Below are 23123 nucleotides of genomic sequence, written 5' to 3' on the forward strand. Positions count from 1 at the left end.
CTGGGAACTCTTCAACGCGTGGTTTCTCCGTGTGCTTGCCACCAGTCGTACATGTCTTTGCCGTCCCACCCCGTCCAGCACCATCCACCCCCGCAGGGTAGGGAGGCCCCTCGTTCCTGGAAGCCATGTGGTGACAGCAGCGGGGACAGCGAGCCCGTGTGCGCGTGAATGTAACTCCCGGTGTCGAGATGAATGTAAACCCCGGCGTCGGTTGGGGCCTCTGAGTGGGACTCCAGGGTCCCAGCGCTCTGGCGTGGGCGTCCCTCGAGAGGGGAGAGAGCGGGGCTCCGCGTCCGGCGCATCAGGTGACCCGGTAGCCATGGTGAAAGCAACTGACCACAGTCGGGGCTTTAGTATTGTAAGATAAACCCGGAGACGGATAGTCAGACATATACTTTAATGTTAAAGGTGCTCTATTTTTTTGGATGTACAGTAGTTTTATTTCTCAGCCACATTATCATAGCAATAAGAAAGAGACATAGGAACTAGCTGGAGAAGCCGTGTGGGGAAAATTAAAACAAAACGAAACACTGATGTCTTTAACACTAGTTTGAATGCAGTTCGTTTAGAGACTTATTTATTTGCAGGAGCAAACGGTGCCTGAATATTAAAAGTGTTCTGAGTTTAAAAAAAAAAAAAGATACATATGCCTTGTATATGGCTCAGTAAGCAGCCCTTCGACTCTTAGTTCACTGTGTATAGTTAACGCTCTGCTGAGAGTAGCGCACGCCTGCTTACGTCCTAGAACCTCCTAGAACCTCCCGTTGGCGGGGAGCCAGCAGAATCCCATGTATACAATGCCAAATTTGTTTATCTTTGTACAGAAGCTCTGAGGAAGTGTCTTGTATTTAACGCCCTTATTTAAGCTTATTTAACCTTAAATTGTTAATTTTATAAACTTTGGTTTGACCCGCACTACAACGAGGGAGGTGTAGGCAGCAGCAAGCTTTGGACGGCCGAGCTTGCCCCTAACAGAGCAGAGGCAGGGCGGGAGATTCTAACAACTGGATGCTGCTAGTAACAAGTCCTTTGTATTGCTTTATCATTTTTAACTGTTCTATTTGAGATGAACATACATTTTGCTTTTTTAATAAATGTTCAAAAGAGGCCACATCAGTCACGGTGTCGTCAGGTGAATGTAGATCTGTAGCATCTCTGTGTCAGTGACCGGAGTGTATGAGAGTGCGTTTGGGGTCATTTAGCGTCTTAATCCTGATTCCTGCTTCGCCACCTTCTAACCAAATCGCAGACTCATTCGAAGGAAAGAGTAACTCGTGTCCACACACTTCTCTCTGTGCGTTTCACCAGCGGGATTTCCCTGCTTACAACTCAGGAAACTGAGGCTCAAGTTAAATGATTTACCCCAGCCAGGAATTTGGGTGTTGCTTACAAGAAAATACAGAAGGCAAAAAGAGTAAGAATTAGAAAAATAATCGGGAAGAGATAAACTATACATTTGAATCAAACGTAGAACGAAGAAGACGCGGAAGGTGGGCCCAAGTGGGAAGGGAGCCCCATAAGGTACAAAGTTTTCAACCTTCCGAGAACAGAAGTTTTACCAAGAATTTGGAGGAAGGAAAGTGATTTCTAGAACTTACCCTACAAGGGATGTCCTTTGTGGGCTGCACCTAACAGGTATAGTAAAAATATTCTTAACATTCCTCTGATGTACAAATAGGCTTCCTAAGGCTGTTTCTTGAGATGTGCTTCCAAAATGCCTCTAGTGAAGGCAGTGTTTCAGGGAGTCAGGACATTGTGAACCACAGAGAGTCCTTCTCCACCCCCTCCCTTCCCTGTCACTGTGTGCCAGGCACTGTGCCAGGAGCCCAAGAGCTAAGCAACAGGAGTTAAGACCCAGCGGGGTCCGTCTGCCAGGCGTATGCAGTCTATATGGGGGGACGGACATAAGATTATTTCAAAATGTGAGAGGCAGAGATATAGAGTGTCTGGGATGGATTCCTTCAATAATCATTATAACAGCTGACATTGTTTGGGTGGGTCCTATGTGCCAGGCACCGTTCTGGCCCTTTTGATGTCTGCACAGCAGCCTGTGGGATAATTATTAGATGTACTCCCTCTACACAGATCAGGGATTGAGACATAGTGTGCTCAGGGGAGTCGCCTATGGGTGGGAGATTTCGAAGGTGGAAAGAAAGCCAGCCATGAGAAGCTGGGGGAAGAATATTCTGGATAGAGGGGCCACAGAGTTCAAGGGCCCTGAGGCTGTAGAAAGTCAGGATGCACAGAACATAGGTAGTAATGGGGAAATGATAGGGACATGTTAGATAGGTAAAGCCAGATCAGCAAAGAATTACAAGCTATGGTAGAGTCTGGATTTTGTTCTAAGTCAAAAGGAGACTGTTAAAGCAGGAAAGTGCAAAATAAGATCTGTATTTTTAGACTATTAAGAAAATGAATGAATGAATGAATGGATGGAGTGGGTGACTATTTGGACCTCTGAAGGAGAAAGGACCACCTAGGACAGGTATCTGCAAACTTCTGCGTGGGGACACATAGTAAATATTTAGTCTCTTTATATTTTAGTATTTTTAATATTTTTAAATTCTGGTTACCCAGGAAAGCTGGAAGATCATTCCACTCTTAGCTTTCAGGCCACCGACCAGCATAGCTGAGTGACCCTTGGGATAAGAGAAAGAGTAGAAAAGAGAGACCAGGGGCCTCTTGGTGGTTCAGTTGGTTGAATGACCGATTGTTGGTTTCACCTCGGGTCATGATCTCGGGGTCGCAAGATCGAGCTCCATGTCGGGCTCCCCCGCCATGGCCAGTCTCCTGGAGATTCTCTCCCTGTGCCCATACCCCTGTGCTCACTCACTCTCTCCCTTTCTCTCCAAACTAATAAAAAATTTTTTTAGAAAATGTGAGATCAGTTCCAGGGAGAGGTGGGCAATCACAGCTACAGTGAGGTGGGACAGGTGGAGGAAAATAAGTGGGTCACACTCAAAAGATAGACCCCACGGAACTGCTGATGGGTTGGAGACAGAAGGGAAAGTTTTGATTCAGGGATAAGCCCTAAACATCAGAAGGAAGGATGGGCACCATGTTCATCAGAGAATTTTCCATAGATCTGGCCAACCTTCAATAAAAGCTTACCAACGGGTGGTCCTTGGCAAGAGCCTGAGAGCGTCACTGACCAGCAGTGGATGCGTGCGCTATAGAGGGCATGAAGCAGACAGAAATGTTGTTTAGAGAAAAGAGGAACCTGACCAAAACCTAGCTGAATGGAGAACCATCCCACCTTCCTAACGTGTACCTGCAGACAAAACCAGAAGGTTTTGCTTTGAAGACATACTTCTCAGTCTACACTGGCAAAAGATTAAATCATCTCTCAAGTCCACCCCTAAAGGGTCGTGCCAAAGAATGGCCAGAATGATGTTGGTTCAAGTTTTTCCAAAGGCACGCTTCCAGTCAACAGCCAGGCCATAGAAAAATCTCCTCACACACCTCTAGTACATGTGGTTTTGTGCAACTTGGCATCCTAGTGAACACTGTTGGTTACAAAATGTACCCTTCACCGACGAAACACTTTGACTTTCTGGAACGTTCACCGAGTACAAACTAAACATTGGAATATATCCACTAGAATTATTTTTTACTTTGGAATAATTAACATTCAGCAGGTTTTTTTTCCCAACCATATGGAGTAATCTATTGTGTATTAAGGCCAGTCAACTATGTGACAGAGTTAATTTGTATTTTAGAGGCTTCCATCCTGCTATTCGTATCAAGGAGCAGGTTCATCATTAAAAATACAAGTTAAATTTGCGAGGGGGATAATCCCAGGCCTGCTTTTGCTGACCTCACAATTCTCCTTTGAAATGCCAGGAGTCTTGTTGTTCTGCTAGCCCATTAAAATGCAGAAATTGATTATCTATCAATAGCCAAAGCCTTCATCAAACTCAGAACCATAAAACTATGGCTTCCTATCTATAGATTCAAAGAGATATCTATAAAAAGACAGTAAGAATAATACTCTTGATGACTTCTTCATGAAGAGCTATAACTGGTTAATATTGGAATATGGGGATATTAAAATGACTTGCTCCTGGTATAAAAATATGAGCCTGAGAAACCTGGAATTGTGGTTTAGAGTGAGTGTGGACATCAAATTTAGACTGACCAGCCATGAATTCCTTAGTTTTGGAGAAACTGTGGACATAGACCTTTATAGAGTCAACCCAACTTTTGTTCCCAACCAGGTGGAGGGCATGTCACTACAAACAAGCCGCCATCTTTACAGCTGCCATCCCCACCACTGGAGTCATCATGAAATATTTTTGGGCAAAACTTGTAAGAGGAAAGTCCCAGCTTCTGGAGATTATGAGATAATCTCAGATCTGCTGAGGTCAAGCCAATGTATGTCCTTGAGAATTTCCAAGTTGGGGATGGGAGAGGAACCAAAGGAAGTGATACAGATTTTTACATTTGCACCTTGGAATTATTGTCAAGGGTAAATTGCAGGTCTCTTGAGTGCTTGTGGATTTGGGGCTTAAAAATTTAAAACCACTCCCCTAGATCTAGTGTTCAGGCATGCTACTCAGTAGCGGAAAAGAAAGTAAATAGAGTTGACTGGGTTTCATTCAACACCTGCTTAGAGGCAGGTGGGAGGTAAATGTGTTTGTTTATGCTCCACGGGATGGAAAATGGCAAGAAACCTGCCCAAATCCAAGGCATGGGTTGGGTTTCTGACCTGTGACCTCCAAATTAACCCAAAGACCAAGCTTCCTGGCTTCTCAACAATAGGAATTAGGCAGAAGCTTAAGCACAAAGAAAAGTCTTTTTATGAATTTTTAAAAAGGCTTAAATCGTCACCCCCAAAGGTGACATTCTTGCATTTTTAACATGGAAGATTTGGGGGTAAAAAATAAAAAAATATTTGGGGGTAAAAATAAAAATAAAAAAATCCTTTAAACCCTTCCAGTTTATCTTAATATCTGAAAAGGCACTGCCCTCTTAAATCCTTACACTCAAGGTTTTGGTACAGCTGTTTGCAGACCCAGAAGCACACCAGCCTCTGGTTCTCATCCATAATACCAGAGACCTGCCTACAATGTGCAGAGCAGCTCGGGTTTTCAGAAGAGCAAATAAAAAAATCGTCAGCTCCCTTGACATGCAAATGTCCTTTTGCTGATAAACTAGAGCTGAGTTATTAAAGAACAAAATTAAGGGTTAGATTACCTATATCCTGGTCATCGATAACCCATCGATCGGACGGTTAGGCACTGGTGATTTTGTTGTCTGAAAATTCCGCTGCTCTCTTGGCCTCCTCACATGCAGCAAAATCATGGTGGAGCCGGTGCTCGAGGGGCATTCCCAGTTGCAGCCTTTCAGTTCATTATCTGTCTCAGCTGAAACAGGGCTGCGTCAGAGAGAGTATGGCTACAAATACACACCTGCAGATGGAGATTTCAGACCCCAGCGGTCTCCTCTATCACTGCACATCACAGAAATAGGGTTTGGGCCACTGGGTTCTGGTCCCTCTTCTCCGCAACCGTGATCAGTGATAGGAAGCCAAGAGGGACCTCGCTGAATGCTCCATTAAATTGGGATTAATTAAACATGACAGTCATGTGCTCTTCTAGGATCTGATTAGACCCCTTGTAGCAGTCATTATGGAACCCCATCTGGGCTGAGGGCTTGCCAAACAGCAGGCAGAGACTCAGAGTCCCCACTTCCATGACTCCAGAATTCCAAGGCTGAGCATTCTTTATCCCTTTAAATTAAGTACTTAAGAACTCAAATAGCACTATTCCGGAGAGGAAGAGGCACTTGCCTTCAGCAGGGCACTGAAGCCAGTTGGGCTTAGCCCCCCCAACTCCCACTTGATTCTATTTTTTTTTTTTTTTTTGCTACTGTTGAACTATCTGAAGGCCATTGCTCAGCCAACATTGTCCTCAAACCATTTCATTTCTGAGTGGCTGGGCAAAGTGGAGGCTTGGTGGGGACCCAGGTAAAGAGACTGGTGTGTATGGGGCCACACTGTTTATACTGATCCCATTGAGATGAGCTCTGAAATCAAGTGTCTCTCCCTAATTTAACAGATCTTGTTCTGTTCTTTCAAAGCAAGAGCCTCTTCACTGATTTGCCCTGAAATGTACAACCGAACTAAACTTGGCTGCCCTAATTGTCTACAGTCTCATCATTTGTATGAGGATCATTCCTGCCCTTGACTGATTTCCAAATGCAAGATTATATTGCTTAAATACTATCCACTAACATAGCCACATGTGGAAAGATGTCTATAAGAATCCTCCCTTCTTTTGTCCAAAGAACAAATTTGGGTACATGAACTTCATTCTACCACATAAATACGTTCTATTAATGGATGTGAACATCACACTTATAGATGTATATTTTATTTATAAAGGATTTTTTCCAGTATAAATGACCATTTTCAATATTCTTGCTTGGAAATCTTGACTCCTCACCCTTCCTGCAGTAACCCTTAGCTCTTGTAGAAACCCGTTGCCTTTATTCTTCTCCGAGACTTCATCGTACATGGCCTTGTTCCTCCAGAGTTTTGCCTTGTGATGAATCGTATTATAAAGGAATGGACACTTGGAACGAGTGTTGGCAACGATGGGAAGAAAATGGAACTCTCGTGTTGTTGACAAGAATGGGAAATGGTGCAGCCACTGTGGAAAACAGTTTGGCCCTTCCTAAAAAATTCAACCTAGAATGAGCATTTGACCCAGCAACTCCACTTCTGGTCATTACCCCCCGAAAAACTGAAAGCAGGAACTTGAACAGATATTTGCACACGCATGTTTGCAGCTGCAATATTGACAGTAGCCCAAAGACGGAAACAATGCAAGTGTCCATGGATGGATGAGCGGATAAGCAAAACATGATCTATCCACACAATGGAATTTTATTCTACCTTAAAAAGGGAGGAAATTCCTACACTTGCCGCAACACGGACAAACTTGAGGACATCATGCGGGGTAAAATAAACCAGATACAAAGGGACAAATCCTCTATGATCCCCGGTACACGGGGTCCTTATAATAGTCAACGTCACAGAGATGGAAAGTAGAATGGTGGTTGCCAGGGCTGAGGGAGGAGAAAGAGGAAGCTGTTATTTAACGGGGACAGAGTTAGGGGAGTTTGGGAAGATAAACAGAGCTCTGTGGATGGATGGTGTGATGGTGGTGTACAGTGTGAATGTGCTTGGTACTGCTGCACTGTACCTTTAAAAATGGTTAAGACGGTACACGTAGTGTCACGCGCATTTCATCACAATTAAAAATGAAGGATAGGAATAGGGACCTGAAGGACTCAGTCTGCAGGGCCTTGAGGTGTGGATAAGCACCAAGAAACCAAAAAAACTTAAACTCCCCCAAAATAGAGGTGGTTGGAACAAGGCAGGAAAATCTAAGAACACCAGCGACGTGGTCTTTGAATGCTCAAGGGAAGCCGGACTTTGATCAATTGCCGTATATTCAGAGAGAAGACACATCATCCCAGAAACTTGCCTCTGGAGCCCGCAGGAGAAGCAACAGAGGAAAAAAAGGAGCCCTTCTCCCTGAAGAGTGATTAATTTGGTAATTAATGTGTAGAAGAGGAAGAACACTTCTGAAATGTTTGCTCCAGGGCCTAAATTTTCACAGTTAGCTCTGTAGTTGGAGCATCTGGCAGGACAGTGAGGTGGGGTGAGCTGAAGAGTGAGATCAGACACCAGGGCAGCAGGGGAGGGGATTAAAGACAGATAGCTTTAGGGGTGCTGGAGGAGCCTGAAAACCATGGACAAGAAAATTCTTCGAAATAAATAGACCATTAGGAGAAGTCTCTGGTACTGATTGGAAGAAAGAATCACCAAGGGACCAAAACCTTCAAATCCTCACTCTATGAAAAGGACGACTGCATCCTGGATAGATGGGTCAAGGGCTGGGGAACTCAGGCGACACCCAAACTGTAACGTGGCCTGCCCTGGCTTGTTCGTCAGCCATGTCGAAGGAAGGGTCGTGTTTGTGAATTTCGGGCACTGATTGTATTTGGGGTCAGGATATCCGTCTTCCAGATCTGATTAATCTCCATCGACTTAGGACCATCAAGACTGAAAGGTAAGAAGAAGGAAGCATCATGGGATACCTCTGAGGTGAGGAATTATTGGGGAAACCCTCACTTTTCAATACTGCTTTAATCATAAACTGAACCCTATTGGACCTGCTCAGGGCCCAACCCCCACACTAATTTTCACCCCAGCCAGGGAACACTTGAGTGTAATCAAGTCACAGATGCAGAACAGGTCAGATTCAAGACTCTCCGTCACCCCACGTCACTATTCCAGAGGGGCGAGGAGCACTGCTCAGTTCCTCATTCTTCAGAAGGATGAGTGCCCAGCTCAGCCTCGCATGCAGGCGGAAAGAGCCCGGAGAGAAAGGCAGATGGACTCTGTGCTTCTGAACTACGTTGGGTCAAGGCCACGCACCTCCATTCAGAGCCACTGGGGACTTCACATTGGCTCACTCGTGAGCACCTTCCCCTGGAAAAGTCATGGCAGTTCTGAAACCTGGAAAGGTTCATTGGTAGTTCTGAAAAGGCTAATTGGGTCCTCCCTCTTAATCCTCGAAAACCGAGGTCATCAGCGGAGACTGGGCTTGGGACTTCCTGCTAAGTGCCCCAGGGCAGAGCTGGCTAGAGCATCCTCAGAGCCAAGAACAGAGAGGGACCCAACGACGCGCCTCCCGGGCCAGGGACCAGCTCACTCTCCCAGCCCTGGCAGTGAAAACATTTCCCCCTGCTCCAAGTTTTCAATTTTTAAAACTGGCAAGACAGAAGCCATCTAGAGGCCTGTGCCTGGCCCCTGTGAGTATCCAGAACCCGTTTTCCAGCCCCTGCGTCTCTCCCAAGCCCAGGAAACAACAAGTAGGCTGTTTCCTATTTGTGCTGCTCTGTGGAAGGTGCCGCAATGGTGTCTACGCTGTGTGGGGCCGGGTCAGCACAATCGCGCATGCTGTAGCTCCGGCTAGAAGCTTCTGAGCTTCTACCGTGGACTCACTTCTGCTGGAAGGAGCCGAGACTGCCTGCCCGTAACCAGAGTCCATGGTCAGGGCAATGGCAGGAGGATATCTGAATATCTGGGTGTGGGGAGGATTGGAGACAGAGTTCCCTTCCTAGGGAGGAGCTCCTGGTTTTATCCACCCCTGCAGGTGGAAGCTAGCACTTCTGTGTGGTTGGGGGCTAAACGCCATTGGCTTTGAGGCTGATTCTCCAGACTTTGGAAGGGGAGAGCAGAGCATGGTCAGGAGCGGGTTTAGCCTCGCTGCCTTTATGGCAAATGGTGACCTCGTCCCAGAGAATGTGCTGGGTGGCGGGGTGAAAACCACCTGTGGTCGAGCAGCCAGCATGAGCTCCGGACCGCTCAGAGGGGAGACCGTCAGGCCTCTTCTCCTCACTCAGGGTGTGTCTCCTGTGTCTGCGCTCTGTGCCTGCCTCTGCACACGGAGACCCTAAATACAGAGTATTGTCAGACATACGGGACCCCGAGTGTCAGTAGGGCAACAGTCCCTCAGAACACATTCTCTAACACCCAACCAAGTACTCAAAGCAATATGTCATTTTCTCAATGGCCCTTCTGTCCCCTTGGTCATTTTTTTAACTAAATGGAAATTGCGTGTAATTTTGCTCTTCGTGAGCATGGGAAGGAGGTAAGAGGAGAGACGGGCAAACAGGTGCATTCTGGGAGGATGGAGGGAAGGTGCGTGGGCATTTGCGTATTGGGGTGGGCACGTGGAGGATGGGTCTTTGCCTCTGTCTCCCGGGACATGCACACCCTCTTGCCGCCCAGCTGCAACCACCCACCGCCAAGGCCACACTCCCTGTCTTGTCTTCCCTCTCCCCCTCTGCCCTTGAAACCCTACGCTCGGATGCCCCTTCTCCATCTTTGCTTCCCTCCCTCTGCCTGTCAGCCTCTGCTGCGCACCTTGCTCTTTTGACTCTCTCGTCCCTTTTCCCAGATGAGTGGGTCCTCGTCCCCAAAAAGGCCAGCACCCCAAAAGCCCCCAGGCTCTTGCCTTCTGCCTGAACCCCCACCTCTCATACCTTCATCTCTAAGGCCGCCTGGACCCGTTGCTTGCCTTCGCACATCTTGAGAAACTCTTACTAACTACTGTCTTCTTTCTCTCCTTTTTAAATCTGCATATATCTTAATTTCATGGGAGGCTGCCCCCACTGTCTACACGCTGTCTGTATGCCCCTGGGATGCCAAGTATTCATTTCCATTGCCACCACGGCCCCTGACCCTGACGGCCTCAGTGACCACCAGTGGCCTACCAGATCCCCCCAAAATTAGACCTTTTTTAAAAGTTTTTATTTATTTAAGTAATCTCTACACCCTACATGGGGCTTGAACTCACGACCCCAGAATCAAAAGTCGCTCCCTCTACTGACTCAGCCCATAAGGTGCCCTGGGACATTTATTTTTAATAACGATGGTCACCTTTTATTACAGATTTCCTACACGCCAGCCCCTGGCACAGGGCAGTTTGAAAACTTCTCATATTTCCAGACCTTCTCCAGGACCCTGGGTCATGCTGCTTCTCTGACCACTGCTTCCCACCCTTCCCTGCCCCTCTCCTGTGGCCAGTCCTCCTGGGGTCATCGCCTCGAGCCAGCTGTCACAGCCTGCCATGCTTTGGGAGTCACTTAGACAAACCACCTTCAGCTTTCGGGAGAGAGTGCGGCTTCTCTTACCTGTAGCGGAACCTTGGCTTAGATCACCCCGGCTCTGTTTCAATTCCCTCTCGGAGCCCGAGAGTCCCAAACCAGAAGTCTGTTCTTCTGTGTCAATTAGTAAGCTTTCAGGTGTAATTAACAGAAACCCAATTCAAACAGATTTGAACCCTAGGAGAATCTGGGGCTTGCAGAACAGAGAATCGAGGTCAAACAGGCTTCCGAGTGGGTTTCATCTGGTGGCACAGAGATGAGCCCAAGACCCCGGGTCTTCCATGTCCCTGCTCCCGCGGTGGCTGCTCCAGCGTCCCTGGGTGGCCTGCTTGTTTCTTCACTTCCAGGGAGAGAGAGAGTATCTCTGCCCCAAGAATACCCAGGGAGACCCCAAGGGTCACTCTGATTGGGCAGCTTGGGCCACACCCTCATCTCTGAACCAATCACAGCAGGCGGGGATTGAGGGAAGCCTTTCAAAGCACCCCTGAAACTTGGGCCTGGGGTCAGCTTTCCCCCAGAGCAGGTGGAGCACAGGAAAGGGGCGGAGGGGAGGGGCACTACCCGAGCTACTTCAGAGCCCCGTGTTGAAGGGTCGGAGTCAGGGCTAAGTAGCAGACCCAACACCGTCCTCTCCCGCCTTCCCGAACAGCTGGCGCCCTGCGTCCTGGTCTCCATCTCTGTGGGTAATGGCCATCCACCCCGGACCCAGGCCAGGGGTCGGGGGTCAGCCTGGGTCACAGCTCCTCCTCCCTGGCTACATGGACTCCATCGCCAAGATACTCTGTGTTGGTGGTGGCAGTTCCCATATCCTAAATGCCTCCAGGTTCCACCCTTTCTCCCAGGTCCTCACCACCCCTAATCTGAGTGGTCTTCTGCTCTTGGCCCTCGCCCTTGACCTCACAACACTCTGCAGGGAGCCGGGCATTGTGAAACATTCTTCTTCCCCTGCCGAGCCCCTGATTGAAATGCTACCCTGTGTCCCAGAAGCCTCGCCCCCTTCACCTGACCTCTCCAGCAGCACAGACCCCACTCTGCCCACTCCCTCCTCACAGGCCCACCGGCTTCCCAACCCCACCCCACCAGACACCTCGTGCATCACCAGATGCCTTCTCATCTTCTCCACCCGATGACCTCACATCCTTCAAAATCGTGCTTGGGAATGACTTTGCATGTGAACTCTCCTGCCCCCATCCCTCTCCAGACATCACAGCCACAGCATCTGGGCATGACCTCAGTGCCTTTCCCCTGGCAGGTGCCCTGCAATGGCATCACTCACCTGTCCAACCTACCTGCAAGAGATATTTGTTTTTCACGTATTCAGTTACTCTCTCAGTCATTCATTCTTCAACAAACACTTCACGAGTGCCTGTTGCCCACTCAGACACATTTTTCTATCCCTTACAATTAGCCCATTACCTGACACAGAGGAGGAGTCTAGTTCACGTTTGTGAATGTGGTACACCCATTCATGGGTGACAAATGCCAAAATTTATCCTGAGAGTCCCCTTATTCTGATACCGCTGCCAGGGACACACTTGAGTTCTGGAAAGTTGTATACATTCCCCTATGGGCTCCTTTCCACACAGGGCTTGTCCAAGAGGCCCCTCCTTAGGACATCCGGTGGCGGACAGCCTGGGGTCCAATTCTGGATTCCAGCTCTCATGAGCTGTGTGACCAGGGACTAGCTACTTAGCCTCAAGGTGTCTCAGTGTCTTTAAAGGAGGGAGGGTGTAGGTCAGTGAGTGTCCAGCTCAGAAAGGCCGCGGGAAGTACACGGCCCCCCAGCTGGGACACTCAGAGGTTGCCTTCGTTTGGTTTTCTTTGCTGACAGCTTTCGCGCTTGCTTACTCAAAGGAGACAAGCTCAACGCCGGGAGGAGGAGAACTCTGTGGTCACTGTCACCGTCAATAGTGCAATAATTCCTGGCTGGGCCTCCTTTCGTGGTGCTGAAATGAGCATGACTGAAATTCATGGCTGTGTCGTTGCAGATCCGCCAATCCCAGTGGCTGCTGTCCTCAAAAGTCAGAAGGATGAAGAACACGCAGTGACATTCCAGCCTCTGCCAGGGACTGAGCGGCCCTCAAGGGATCATAGGCGCCCTTTTGTGTGTGTGCTTGTGTGTGTGCGTGCAGAGGGGGTGGACAGGCCCAGGATTTCCCTTGGCCTCACGTCCAGTGCCAAATCCATCGAAGAACAGCAGCATAGAAGCCAAAGGGTCAAAGAACTGGTTACAAATGCGGCTGAGGATGAGGAGTCATCTCTACCCAGGAATTCATACCGTGTAGAGGAATGGCATGCAGGACGGTCTGATTGCCGCATTCCAGGCTGCTCCTGGAATCAGCTCTCAGACGTTCAGGCTGGTGGATTTTCCAGCTCCCAGACTCTCTCTCAATTGGTTCTTTGATGCTCGCTCCCACTTGTTCTATCCAGATGGTAGGAGATTATGTTTGTAACCTTGATTGGAAAAGGCTTTAGTAAGCAGCGTCCAGAAAGGATACACCAGAAGAGAAAAATCTAATTGACTTCACTAAATCAAAAGTCAAGATTTCCATTCAATAACTAGCATCCGAAGCCAAGTTAACAAATGGGTGAAAATACTTCTGGGATAAACTGTATCCATTTTCTATAACCAATAGATGTTAGTATTTAGAATATGTGAAGAGCTCTTGCAAATTATCCGGGGAAGGAGGATAGATAAAATAGAAAAGCAGTCAGTGTATGTGAGTGGGTAGGCATGTCATGGAAGGGGGGATTCCAGGTCTGATGAATATATGGAGAGACTCTCAGCCTCGCCAGCAATCAGAAAAATACAAATGACACTTACAGAGAAATAAAATGACCCACTCTGATTGGCCAGAAAGCAAAAGTTGCCTGATAGCCATTGGTGCTGAGGTTGTGGGAGGGGCCAGAATGCTCGGGCATTGCTGGTTGGAGGCGGGAACGAGTGTGGCTATTTGGAAGGCAGCCAGGCAGTGTTTAGTGACATTTGGGAAAGAAAAACCATACTATCCATTTTTTTCTCATGTGTATATATTACATGTATACCAAGAAAATTTTCACGTTTATGCAGAAGGAAACATGTTTGGGCATATTCGTCATGGTGTGGCTTTGACAATCAAGTGCGGGGTAAGACCTAGGCATGCATCCCTAGCAGGGAAAATAAGACATAATTTTGTGTCCATGGGGAGACTCCCTGCAGCACAAACTAGGTGTAAACTAGGTCTGCAGAGAGCGAACCATTAGGCCTCCAAAGCATCATGGTGAGTGCAAAAGTAAGGAAAAGGAGGAGAATTTAGATAGAACTCGATGCCATTTAGATATAATTTGAAACAAACATACCACGAAGCAACAAAGTATATTTTTATCAACATAAATATGCATAAATTAACGTCTGGAGTTTGGACAGGAAAGACCTCTATGAACCTCATGAAAGTGAATGTAACGTACAGGTGGGAGGGACTGAAGACAGGGGCTAAAGGGAGAAAATTAAACCGAAAAAGCAAAAGAGGAACCTTCTATGGATCTAAGTTTGCCTTGAACTTAGAAGTGTTGTCAGCCCAATTTTGTGCACCAAGAGAAAGGAAGGGGAAAAATTTCGACCTAGTGACTTCTTTCCTTGTTGGTTCAGGTCCCAAGGCAGGTGCTCCCCGGGGCTAGCTCTATAATTGGCAGGCCTGGGGCAAGGTAAAGACTCAGGTCTCCTGGTTCAGCAGCAGGGAGGCAGTGCTGGTAAAGACACTAGAACGTAACACTGCTCTGCTTCCTCCTTCTCTCTCTCTCTCACTGCCTGCCTGCCGTGACATTTACAACTGGCTATTTAACATCACCTCCTTGGACACAGTGTATCTGTTGGGTGAGTGCAGACCCTCACGGGTTCCTGGGGACCTCACCCTAGGGCTCGGCAGGGTCCCCCTGGCTTCTGCCAGCCACCACAGTGAGGGACCCTGCCCCAGCCCATAGCAACCCCCAAGCAGTTGCAACCTCCCGGCCAGCACAGGCTCAGTATTTGGATCCGGGGAGAGCAGGAGGCTCACCCACACTGGGTCCCTGGCTCTTACCTTACTGAAGGCCAACCATGACCCTCTCAGTACCCAAGCTCAGGTCTTGGGCAGGAAGATGATTGTGGCCGCCGGTCGGAGGAGGAGCCCCAAGGGTAGGAGAGCCGGCGTCTGGGGACACATTCAGGGAGGCATCAGGGGGAAGATGGCACAGAGTCAAGCAAGCCGCAGCACTGTCCCATCAGACCACATTTGTGACACACAAACTCAAACCTTAAATTATTAAGAATTTAAGATGACCACAGAGTATTAACCCTTGTGATCCCACATCCAGGCAGCTGACCCTGATGCTTACCGTGACAAAGCTGATTCCTTCTCTGGGATGGAACTCTGGACCTCACCACATGCTCTGGGTGCCTGCCTTCCCTCTTACAAGCCAAGTGACAATTATTGGGGCACTTTGTCAGTTGGTGGTTGTGCCATTAGTGCCTCAACATGAGCCGTAATGGGAGTCTCTCCATCATGCTCGCTTTCCAGCATACCCATGAGAGTTCCCATAATTTTCTTCACCCTATAAAACCATCCCCAACAAACATAGAGCCATGTGCTTGGAGGAACTGCAGCCAGAGACACAGCTCCTGTCTCATTCTTTGTGCCTGGAGAAGAGGCATTCTAGAGGGTTCTGAAGCTGGTGCACTGGGGCCCTAGGGGGAATGGGTGCAGCCCGGTATCTTCTTGGCCCACTCCTTTCATTCTGCAAGCAGGGAGCTGGTGCAGATGAGAGAGGGAACTGTCGGAGGGGCGAGAGCCAGCAGGCATCAGAAGTCAGCTCTCCTGGCTTCTACCCCACGCCGCTTACTGATGCCCCCTGTCCCTGGCCTCACCTCCCAGCAGGTGCTGTCCCAGGCACACCTGAGGGCCAGTCCTCAGTGAATCATAGCATTTTAGTTATAACTCTCTCCCCCGTGGGCCTAGTCCATGTGCCCGCGACTTCACCGACCGTAGAGGAGAAACTGAGGAAATGTCAGAGAAGCTGCCTGCCACACTGTAGCCAGACTTGCTTTCTCCCCACCCACAGCGCCCGCCATTCTGTTGACTCCCAAAAGGTGGCTGGGACTACCTTTTGCTCTGTCATGTCCTTTAATGCTTCTGGAGTGCTCTCGAATGTTTTAGATGAAGTCTGTTTCTCTTGGTGGGTGTGTTTGGGGGGGTGTACTTCAACCCACCACTTCCCCTGGGACTCACCAGCTCTGATCATTTCATGGTCACCTTCTCCAGAGTCCAGGAAGGTTGCCCCACACTGCCCCTCAATACAACACACACACACACACACACACACACACACACACACACACACTTAACAGGATCTCCGTCTGAGGGGCTCACGGCCTATCAGGAAGACCACCAGTGACCCTATGGGGGCAGTGGGAGATGTTGTGGGACCATAGGGACTGTCTGGTATATTCATCCCAGGGTGACTTGCCCAAGGTCACACAGCTACCGAGTGCCAGAGGACAGCCAGCTTTCTTGCCTCGATTGCTGAGTTTTTTTTCTCCTGCAGAGCCTGCTTTTGCGGAAAGCAGACAATCTGTGCTGCAGTCTGCAGCTGGGACCAGGACGGCCACAAGCCACAATGGCTCTGGAGCACTAGAAAAGAGACGAGCTCAAATTGCAGTGCGCTGTGGAAAATACACGCGAGATTTCCAGCATTAACCACAGGAAAGACATGTGAGATCACTCACTGCTAATTTTTTATTTTGATTACCTATTGAAATGATAATACTATACATGTATTTAGTTACTAAAGTAGATCATTAAATGAATTTTACCTGTTCCTTTTACTTTTTTACCGGATCTTCTAGAAAATTCAAAAGTGCACAGGTGGCTTTGCATGCTCTCGCTCTAGGAGAGCACTGGTGCATAGCCTACAGATGCCATTGTGAACTGTGTGTGTACTTGCGTGCCGGGCTGTGTTCTCCTGCAAGCCGGAGGGGAGCTCAAAGAGTAGGAGCTAGGCGGGCAGTTCCCAGGGACCCTCCTGAGTGAGGCCAGCACCTTGAGTCCCCCAAGGTCAAGGAAGAACTGATTGTCAGTTGCGTGCCTTGTGAGTTTCCCCTCCCACCCCACGAAGTTGGTGGTATGGTAATTAAGGCTCCCAGGGTTGTGCCATGGGTCCTCCCCCCCTTCACCACTGCATGCCCCCCACACCCACTTTCTCTTCCGAGCTTCTCCCCTAAACCCCACCGCCATTCTGTTCTGCGTTGAGTAGGGTGCTCAGCTGCACAGCCTAGACACCTGTCCGCTGGTCAGGGGAGAGCTTGCCCCAGCTTGGCCCGTGGCTGCATCCAATCACTCCTTCCCTTCAAGGTCACTCCCTTTCAAGTTGTTGTTCATTCACCTGAAGGCCGGAAGGCACATGGCCAACCTCCAGCAGCAGATGAATGGGACCACGTCCGAGAAAGGGAGCGAACTTTAAAAACAGAGCTTATGGGGAGGCTCAGCGGAGTCTCCAAACTCCCTGGCCCCACAGGAGAACCGCGAAGCTGTCCCGATGAGCCTCCCGAGGCGCAGAGCCCGCCCGGGCCTCCCAGAGAGGGGACGCACTGGGTTCACCCCCAGTCACCCCCTCCCGGACAGACATGTTCTGCCACCGGGCCCCCTTCCAGAGCTCCCCTCCCAGGCGGTGGGCTAAGTCCCAGTTGTCAAGGTCTCTGCAGAGCTCTGAGAGGTCGTGAGAACGGCCCACAGGGAGCAGGCCAAGCTCTGTGGGGTCGACCACTTAGCAACCAGCGTCGCAGGCCCCATAAAACACTTGACAACAGGCTGACCGCTCCTCCCAGGGCCTTTGCCCGAGTTAAAATCCTGGCTCAGATTTCTTCCTCCATCGTCTGACCCACCTTGCAAAAAGAGCAGTTGCCGTTTGTTCTGTGAGACGACTCCCTGGGTGACGTTTGGAAGGATGGGAAATGTCTCAAGGAGCCACTCTACAAACACTGCCCCCCCGTCACCCCGATGAGAACCCCGCCTGGCCCCCCACCCCGATGAGAACCCCGCCCCTGGGAACACAGTCTCTCCGGCCCTCTCCTCTGGTGCCCAACGCAGGAGCCAAAGGCAGCCGCGCCGTGCTTTGAGAAGCAAGAAGGAATCTTCTCGACCTGAGCTCCTTCATTGTTACAACTCCCGGGCCTCAGAGGCCGTGCGGCCGAGCTGTCCTTGATTCCAGTTCATGGAAGCAGCAGGCCCTTGGTGAGGCCTCAGGCTCGCCAGGCGGGGCCCCTCACTCCCCGCTCCTTGCAGGCGGCCTGTGTGTTGAGGCATGACAGGGCCAAGGGGTCCGGTCCTGGGGCCCGGAGGATGGGGCTTCAGCACTGTCTTCCCTCCCCCAGGCAGCTCTCAGCACAGCAGCCACCCCTGGCGGCTTTCCCAGACAATGGTGCAAACCCCCGGGCGAGCCTTGCTCGGTTCAGGCTGCGCTTCTGTCTGCCGAACCCGCCTATGAGCACTGACTGTGCCCTTCGAGCGGCATGGGGACCTCTGTCCCTGACACTGGCAGGGCCCTGGCAAGTCCGCTTGTTTTTAGTCAGGGGTCGTGGACAGTTAGTGCACGGGAAACGTCCAGACGCTCCTATGCTTAACCTGTGCGCTTGCCGACACTCGCACGAATATGGCATCTCCACTCACGCAATCCTTTTTGGCTTGAATCCATAGGCAAACAAATTTTTTAAATATTTTTTTTATTTATTTGACAGACAGAGAAAGAGATCCAGAGAACACAAGAGGGGAAAACAGCAGAGGGAGAGGGAGAGGCAGGCTCCCTGCTGAGCAAGGAACCTGACATGGGGCTAGATCCCAGGACGCTGGAACTGACCAAGGAACCTGACATGGGGCTAGATCCCAGGACGCTGGAACCATGACCTGAGCTAAAGGCAGATGCCTAATTGGCTGAGCCACCCAGGTGCCCCTGTAGGCAAAATTATTTTAAGGGTAGGGATCATATCTTATTTGTCATTGAACCGACAGTGCCTAGCACTTGCTAGATGTTCAATGAAAGACTTCTTGTGAACTGACATAATAATGCTTTATGGGAAAGACAAGGAAAGGACCCGTACATGGGTTTTGGTGTAAACTATTTGATGTAAACTACTTGAGTTCCAATTCTGCTGTTTGCCTTTAGACAAATCACCTAACCTCTCTGAACTGTCAGCTCCTCATCAGTATAGTGAGTACGGTAGTGCAAAATTCATGGCCTGTGGTAAAGATTAAACGACAGAGTATCTTTAACTGTCTGGCCAAGCATAATAGCTCACCGAGTCAAATCTCCCAGCAGGCTCAGGAGTGCTCTTAGAGTCTCTTATTGATCATCCTATTATCATCGCAGGGTGGGAGGAAATGGACTTTGTCCTTTTCCATTTGTCGATGGAGATCTGTGAAGTTCCAGAAGACCCACAGGTCTCAGAGAAAAGGCAGTGGGAAAACCCCATACTCATTATATACTGACTGAGAGCCTGGGACTGGGCTGAATATTCTGGAAGACAGCAGAGGTCAACCAGATTGGCAACCTGCTAGGAAGGTGAGGCTTACACACAAGTAACCAGAGCAATTTAGCACAAGGAGGGCAGACAAAGGTTGGGAGCTCAGCAAAGGGGCATAACTTGGGGTCCAAGTCCTAAGAGAGGGTCCCATTCAAGAAGTGACATTTGGGGACGCCTGGGTGGCTCAGTGGGTTAAGTCTCTGCCTTTGGCTTGGGTCATGATCTCAGGGTCCTGGGATCAAGCCCCGCATCGGGCTCTCTGCTCAGTGGGGAGCCTGCTTCCCCCTCTCTCTCTGCCCGCCTCTCTGCCTACTTGTGATCTCTGTCTGTCAGATAAATAAATAAAATCTTTAAAAAAAAAAAAAAAAAGAAGTGACATTTGGGCTGCTGCTGGCCTGGGAAGCATCGTTGCATGAATTTGGAAATGTCCCCCTCCAAGTCTAGAAAAGGCCTCCTTCTTGGGGCCACACCCACAACCAGAGGAAGAGCATCCTGAGCGGACTTTAGACCCACTCCATGCTGATCCCAGCACACAGTGGGTGGTCTGTCTGCTTCCCAGACATCAGTCTATTGAATGGCTCTGCCTAAAAGGCAGGTGGCCAGAAGGCCCAGGGTCAGGCTTCCCACGTGGTCCCAGCATTCATCCTCACACCCTGGGGACCATGCCTGACTCCTCCTCTGTCCTCTGGTTTTGAACTCTGACCCTTGGCTTTTGGTTCCAGCTTTACTGTTTGCTTTTCCATGACCCCCCAGCCTGGCTCTTGTTCTCACTCCTGACCTTGCCTCCCTGTCTTGGACTCTCAGGCATGATTGAAAGAATCCAGCTATTCTGTGTTTTAATTTGAGTGGCTTTGAGTCCCTGCCTGTGTCCCGGGGATCGGAAGTGCCTGTCTGTAAAGTGGGGACAATAACGGCCCCTGCTGCTCAGGTCGGTGTCCGATGGGATCAGCTATGACACCACCTTGGGGTCTCCGAGTGCGTGGCCCCACCTGCACTCATCCCTCCTGGCCCCCACTCCAGCTCCGTTTCCTGCCCGTGTGCAGCTCGGATCCCTGACATGTGCTGCAAAGTGGCACGTTCCTGATTTGGCAGGTGCTGCTGCTGGTGGCCTTTTCTATGCCCAGGACCAGAACAACGTCCCTGAAACAACCAATGGCTGACCCTAGAGAAAGCGGGATTGGCAAGGTGGCACTTGTGAGCTAATGAGACAAAGCTGCAGGCAGGAGACCCGAAGAAAGTCAAGTTCTCGGCTCAGCCCCTCCCGGCAGGAGGGCAGGAGGCCAAGCCCCCATACACAGTATCAACAAAGAGACTCCAAGCTCAGGCACATCGGCTGCCAGGGGCAGGGACAGCTCCAAGTCCTGCCCAGATTGGCCCCACTATCTTCTTAGACATTTGCCCACGTCTGGGGCAAAGAGCTGACACAGGCAGGGTTCAAAGCCCAGCTCTGCCACGGGCTCCTGAGTTCCCCGAGCCCCAGTTCCTGCGTCTCTACATGGGGATAATAATCACCTATTTCAGAGCGTTGCCGGGAGAATGCAGAGCGAATGCATTTTAAACGCTTGGCCTGGGACTCAGCGCAAGAGTAAGTCCTCCCACACGGTGGACCACTCCATGGCCAGTGATAGTCACATGGGAGTGGAATCCCGTGTCCGCTGTGGAGCCATCGCTATGTGTGCAGCCTCTCCCCGGGCTCCCTTCTGAGCACGGCCCAGCAGGTGGCCAGAGCGGCAACAGTCGTCTTGGGGAAGCAGTGGGGACCAGGAAGGAATAACACGGATGCCGGTAGGTGGAATGGTGAAGGGGACTTACCTACTTGTGCTAGGGCAAGCCACACCATCTGTACATCCTCACGCCCTGATTTTGGGCACGGCGGCCAATTTGAACCTCTCCTTCCTTTGTGAATGGAGCCTTCCCTGATGTGGTTCCGGATGTTTCTGTGCCTATGGCCTTGTTGCCCTGGCTGCTTTCCTGCACACTGGTGTCCTCATCTCTCAGATAATTTCCAAACCCTCATACAAGCTGCTCATCTCCAGAGCTGGATCTTCTTAAGAAAGTGAAATGGATTTGGGGGAAATTGACCTGGAGTGTGACTTTTATAACAGTGTTCCTACTGAAAATTGGGTTTCACGTTGCAAGATCCTGAGCTGAAAACTACAGGGTAGAACTGGACCTACCTGAGAGATGGAAATTGCCCAAATCAGGCCCATATTTCATCGTGCATCGTGCTGACCATTGTGCTTCAGGATTTGGGGACTGGGTCCGCCACAGATGGTCTGCCCGAGGTCCTTGAAGACACCTTGAGAGCCACACTTGGGGAGCATGATAAGGGATGTTTCCCAGGACAGTGGGAATTGATAAGATTCGGGGATATCTTTACCTACAAAATCACATATAAGACATATATACGCACAAAAAAATCACCCCTCCCCAATTTTTTTCTTTCTTGGAATGTATGAAATCTGCCTGAAGACGACGGTTCTTGGGAAAATGCCCTTCAAATCATGAAATCGGCGCAGAACTGGTGGGAACCGAGCTATGTGAAGGCCACTCGCAAGAAGGTGAAAGGCTACCTAGCCGGAGACAGTGGTCTGTGACCTAACTGGACGCATCCGCCTACTGTGGGTGTCCTTTAGAACCTGGGTGGGACGGGCACAGAAAGTCAGGAAAAGGGATAGTCAGAGAATCAAACGCTGGCAGTGCCTGTCTAGCCAACAGGAAGTCTCAGATCGTCCAAATCAGGTGTATCCTTATTTGGGGTGTGGACTTACTGGGCTTTCAGAGACTGATGCTAAACTCTGAGCTCCAGTGGGACGGGGTAATATGCCCAACATCGTAGCCATTTAACGGATGCCTGGTTGACTCCTTTAACCATTCTAACGATCTGCACGTACACATACATAATTACAGATTGTGTTAATCGTGTCTTTTTGCTGAATATTCTTACGCTTTGACATCCTGGGGCCCTGGTAACCATGGAAGGACTAGCTATCCCTCCTAGAGTTAGTCAGTTGCTAAGGATGGCAAACCACTCGTCTTGGAGAGCCCCTTTCACAGACAACCCAAAGCTCCCACCGCCTCCTCTATGGGGCTCTCACACTCAGGCCACTAGCCCCGGCTCTAATCACCTGGGACCAGGTATCAGATGACTAGGGGCAGTCTCTATGCCCCAGACCCCTGAATTTATTCAAACTAGCCAATCTCAAGCCTGCCTTGCCTGCTCCCATGTTCCTTCCTAGAACTCACAGTGAACTCCCTTGCCTGCACTTTTCCCTGCTCCCTCTACCTCCTGACGGACCCTGGTGCGTCCCTGTGTACCCTAAATGGTGGGCCGTGCCTCCTATTTCTAGGGATCAAATATAAAAATTTCTTCTCCATCGTAGTCTCTTCCATGTCTGTGTTTTCCTATCAGAGCTGATTAAAGCAAATCTGAAGTACCTTAAATTCTCTCAACATCATATGGAGTCGTCTGTTCTCCTCTAGCTCTGTTCTCAGCAAACAATGTTTTCATATTCAGGTCCCCCAAAACTTGTCCACAGGGAGAGAAAGTGTTGGTCGTCAGGCTGATGTGAACATCTGGTCCCCCTAAAAGCTACATTTCTCATTCTGAAATTTCAAACCGGCATGCTAACTGTACACCTAATTTTCCAAGGACTTTTGTTAGGCCAAGGCCCCATCCCTAGTCCAAGTGGTTCCTGGACCCTGAGACAGCAAGACGGGGCCAGACAGGGGATAGTGGTGAACTCACCAATCCTGATGCCGTTTTGAGGCAACAGGTCTGCATGGCCACCTGCCTTCCCCAGGTGACTCCCCTCTGCCTGGATGTGGCCTTTCCTCAATACCCAGAGTTCTGAGCTGATGGAGAAGCCGGCATTATCTCACATACCCAGAAATGTGGGCCTGAACA

General features: G+C 49.8%; 1 long non-coding RNA gene across 1 annotated transcript; it reads left to right on the forward strand.

The window, feature by feature from the left end:
* Positions 1-294: 294 nt before the first annotated feature.
* Positions 295-21788, forward strand: LOC111160493. The gene is made up of 3 exons (XR_002641488.1): positions 295-1116; positions 13395-13400; positions 21778-21788. It is a non-coding gene; the product is annotated as an uncharacterized LOC111160493 (long non-coding RNA).
* The last annotated feature ends 1335 nt before the right edge of the window (positions 21789-23123 follow it).

Source organism: Enhydra lutris, unplaced genomic scaffold, assembly GCF_002288905.1.
Source record: "Enhydra lutris kenyoni isolate GAN:26980312 unplaced genomic scaffold, ASM228890v2 scaffoldscaffold76, whole genome shotgun sequence".
Taxonomy (NCBI): domain Eukaryota; kingdom Metazoa; phylum Chordata; class Mammalia; order Carnivora; family Mustelidae; genus Enhydra; species Enhydra lutris.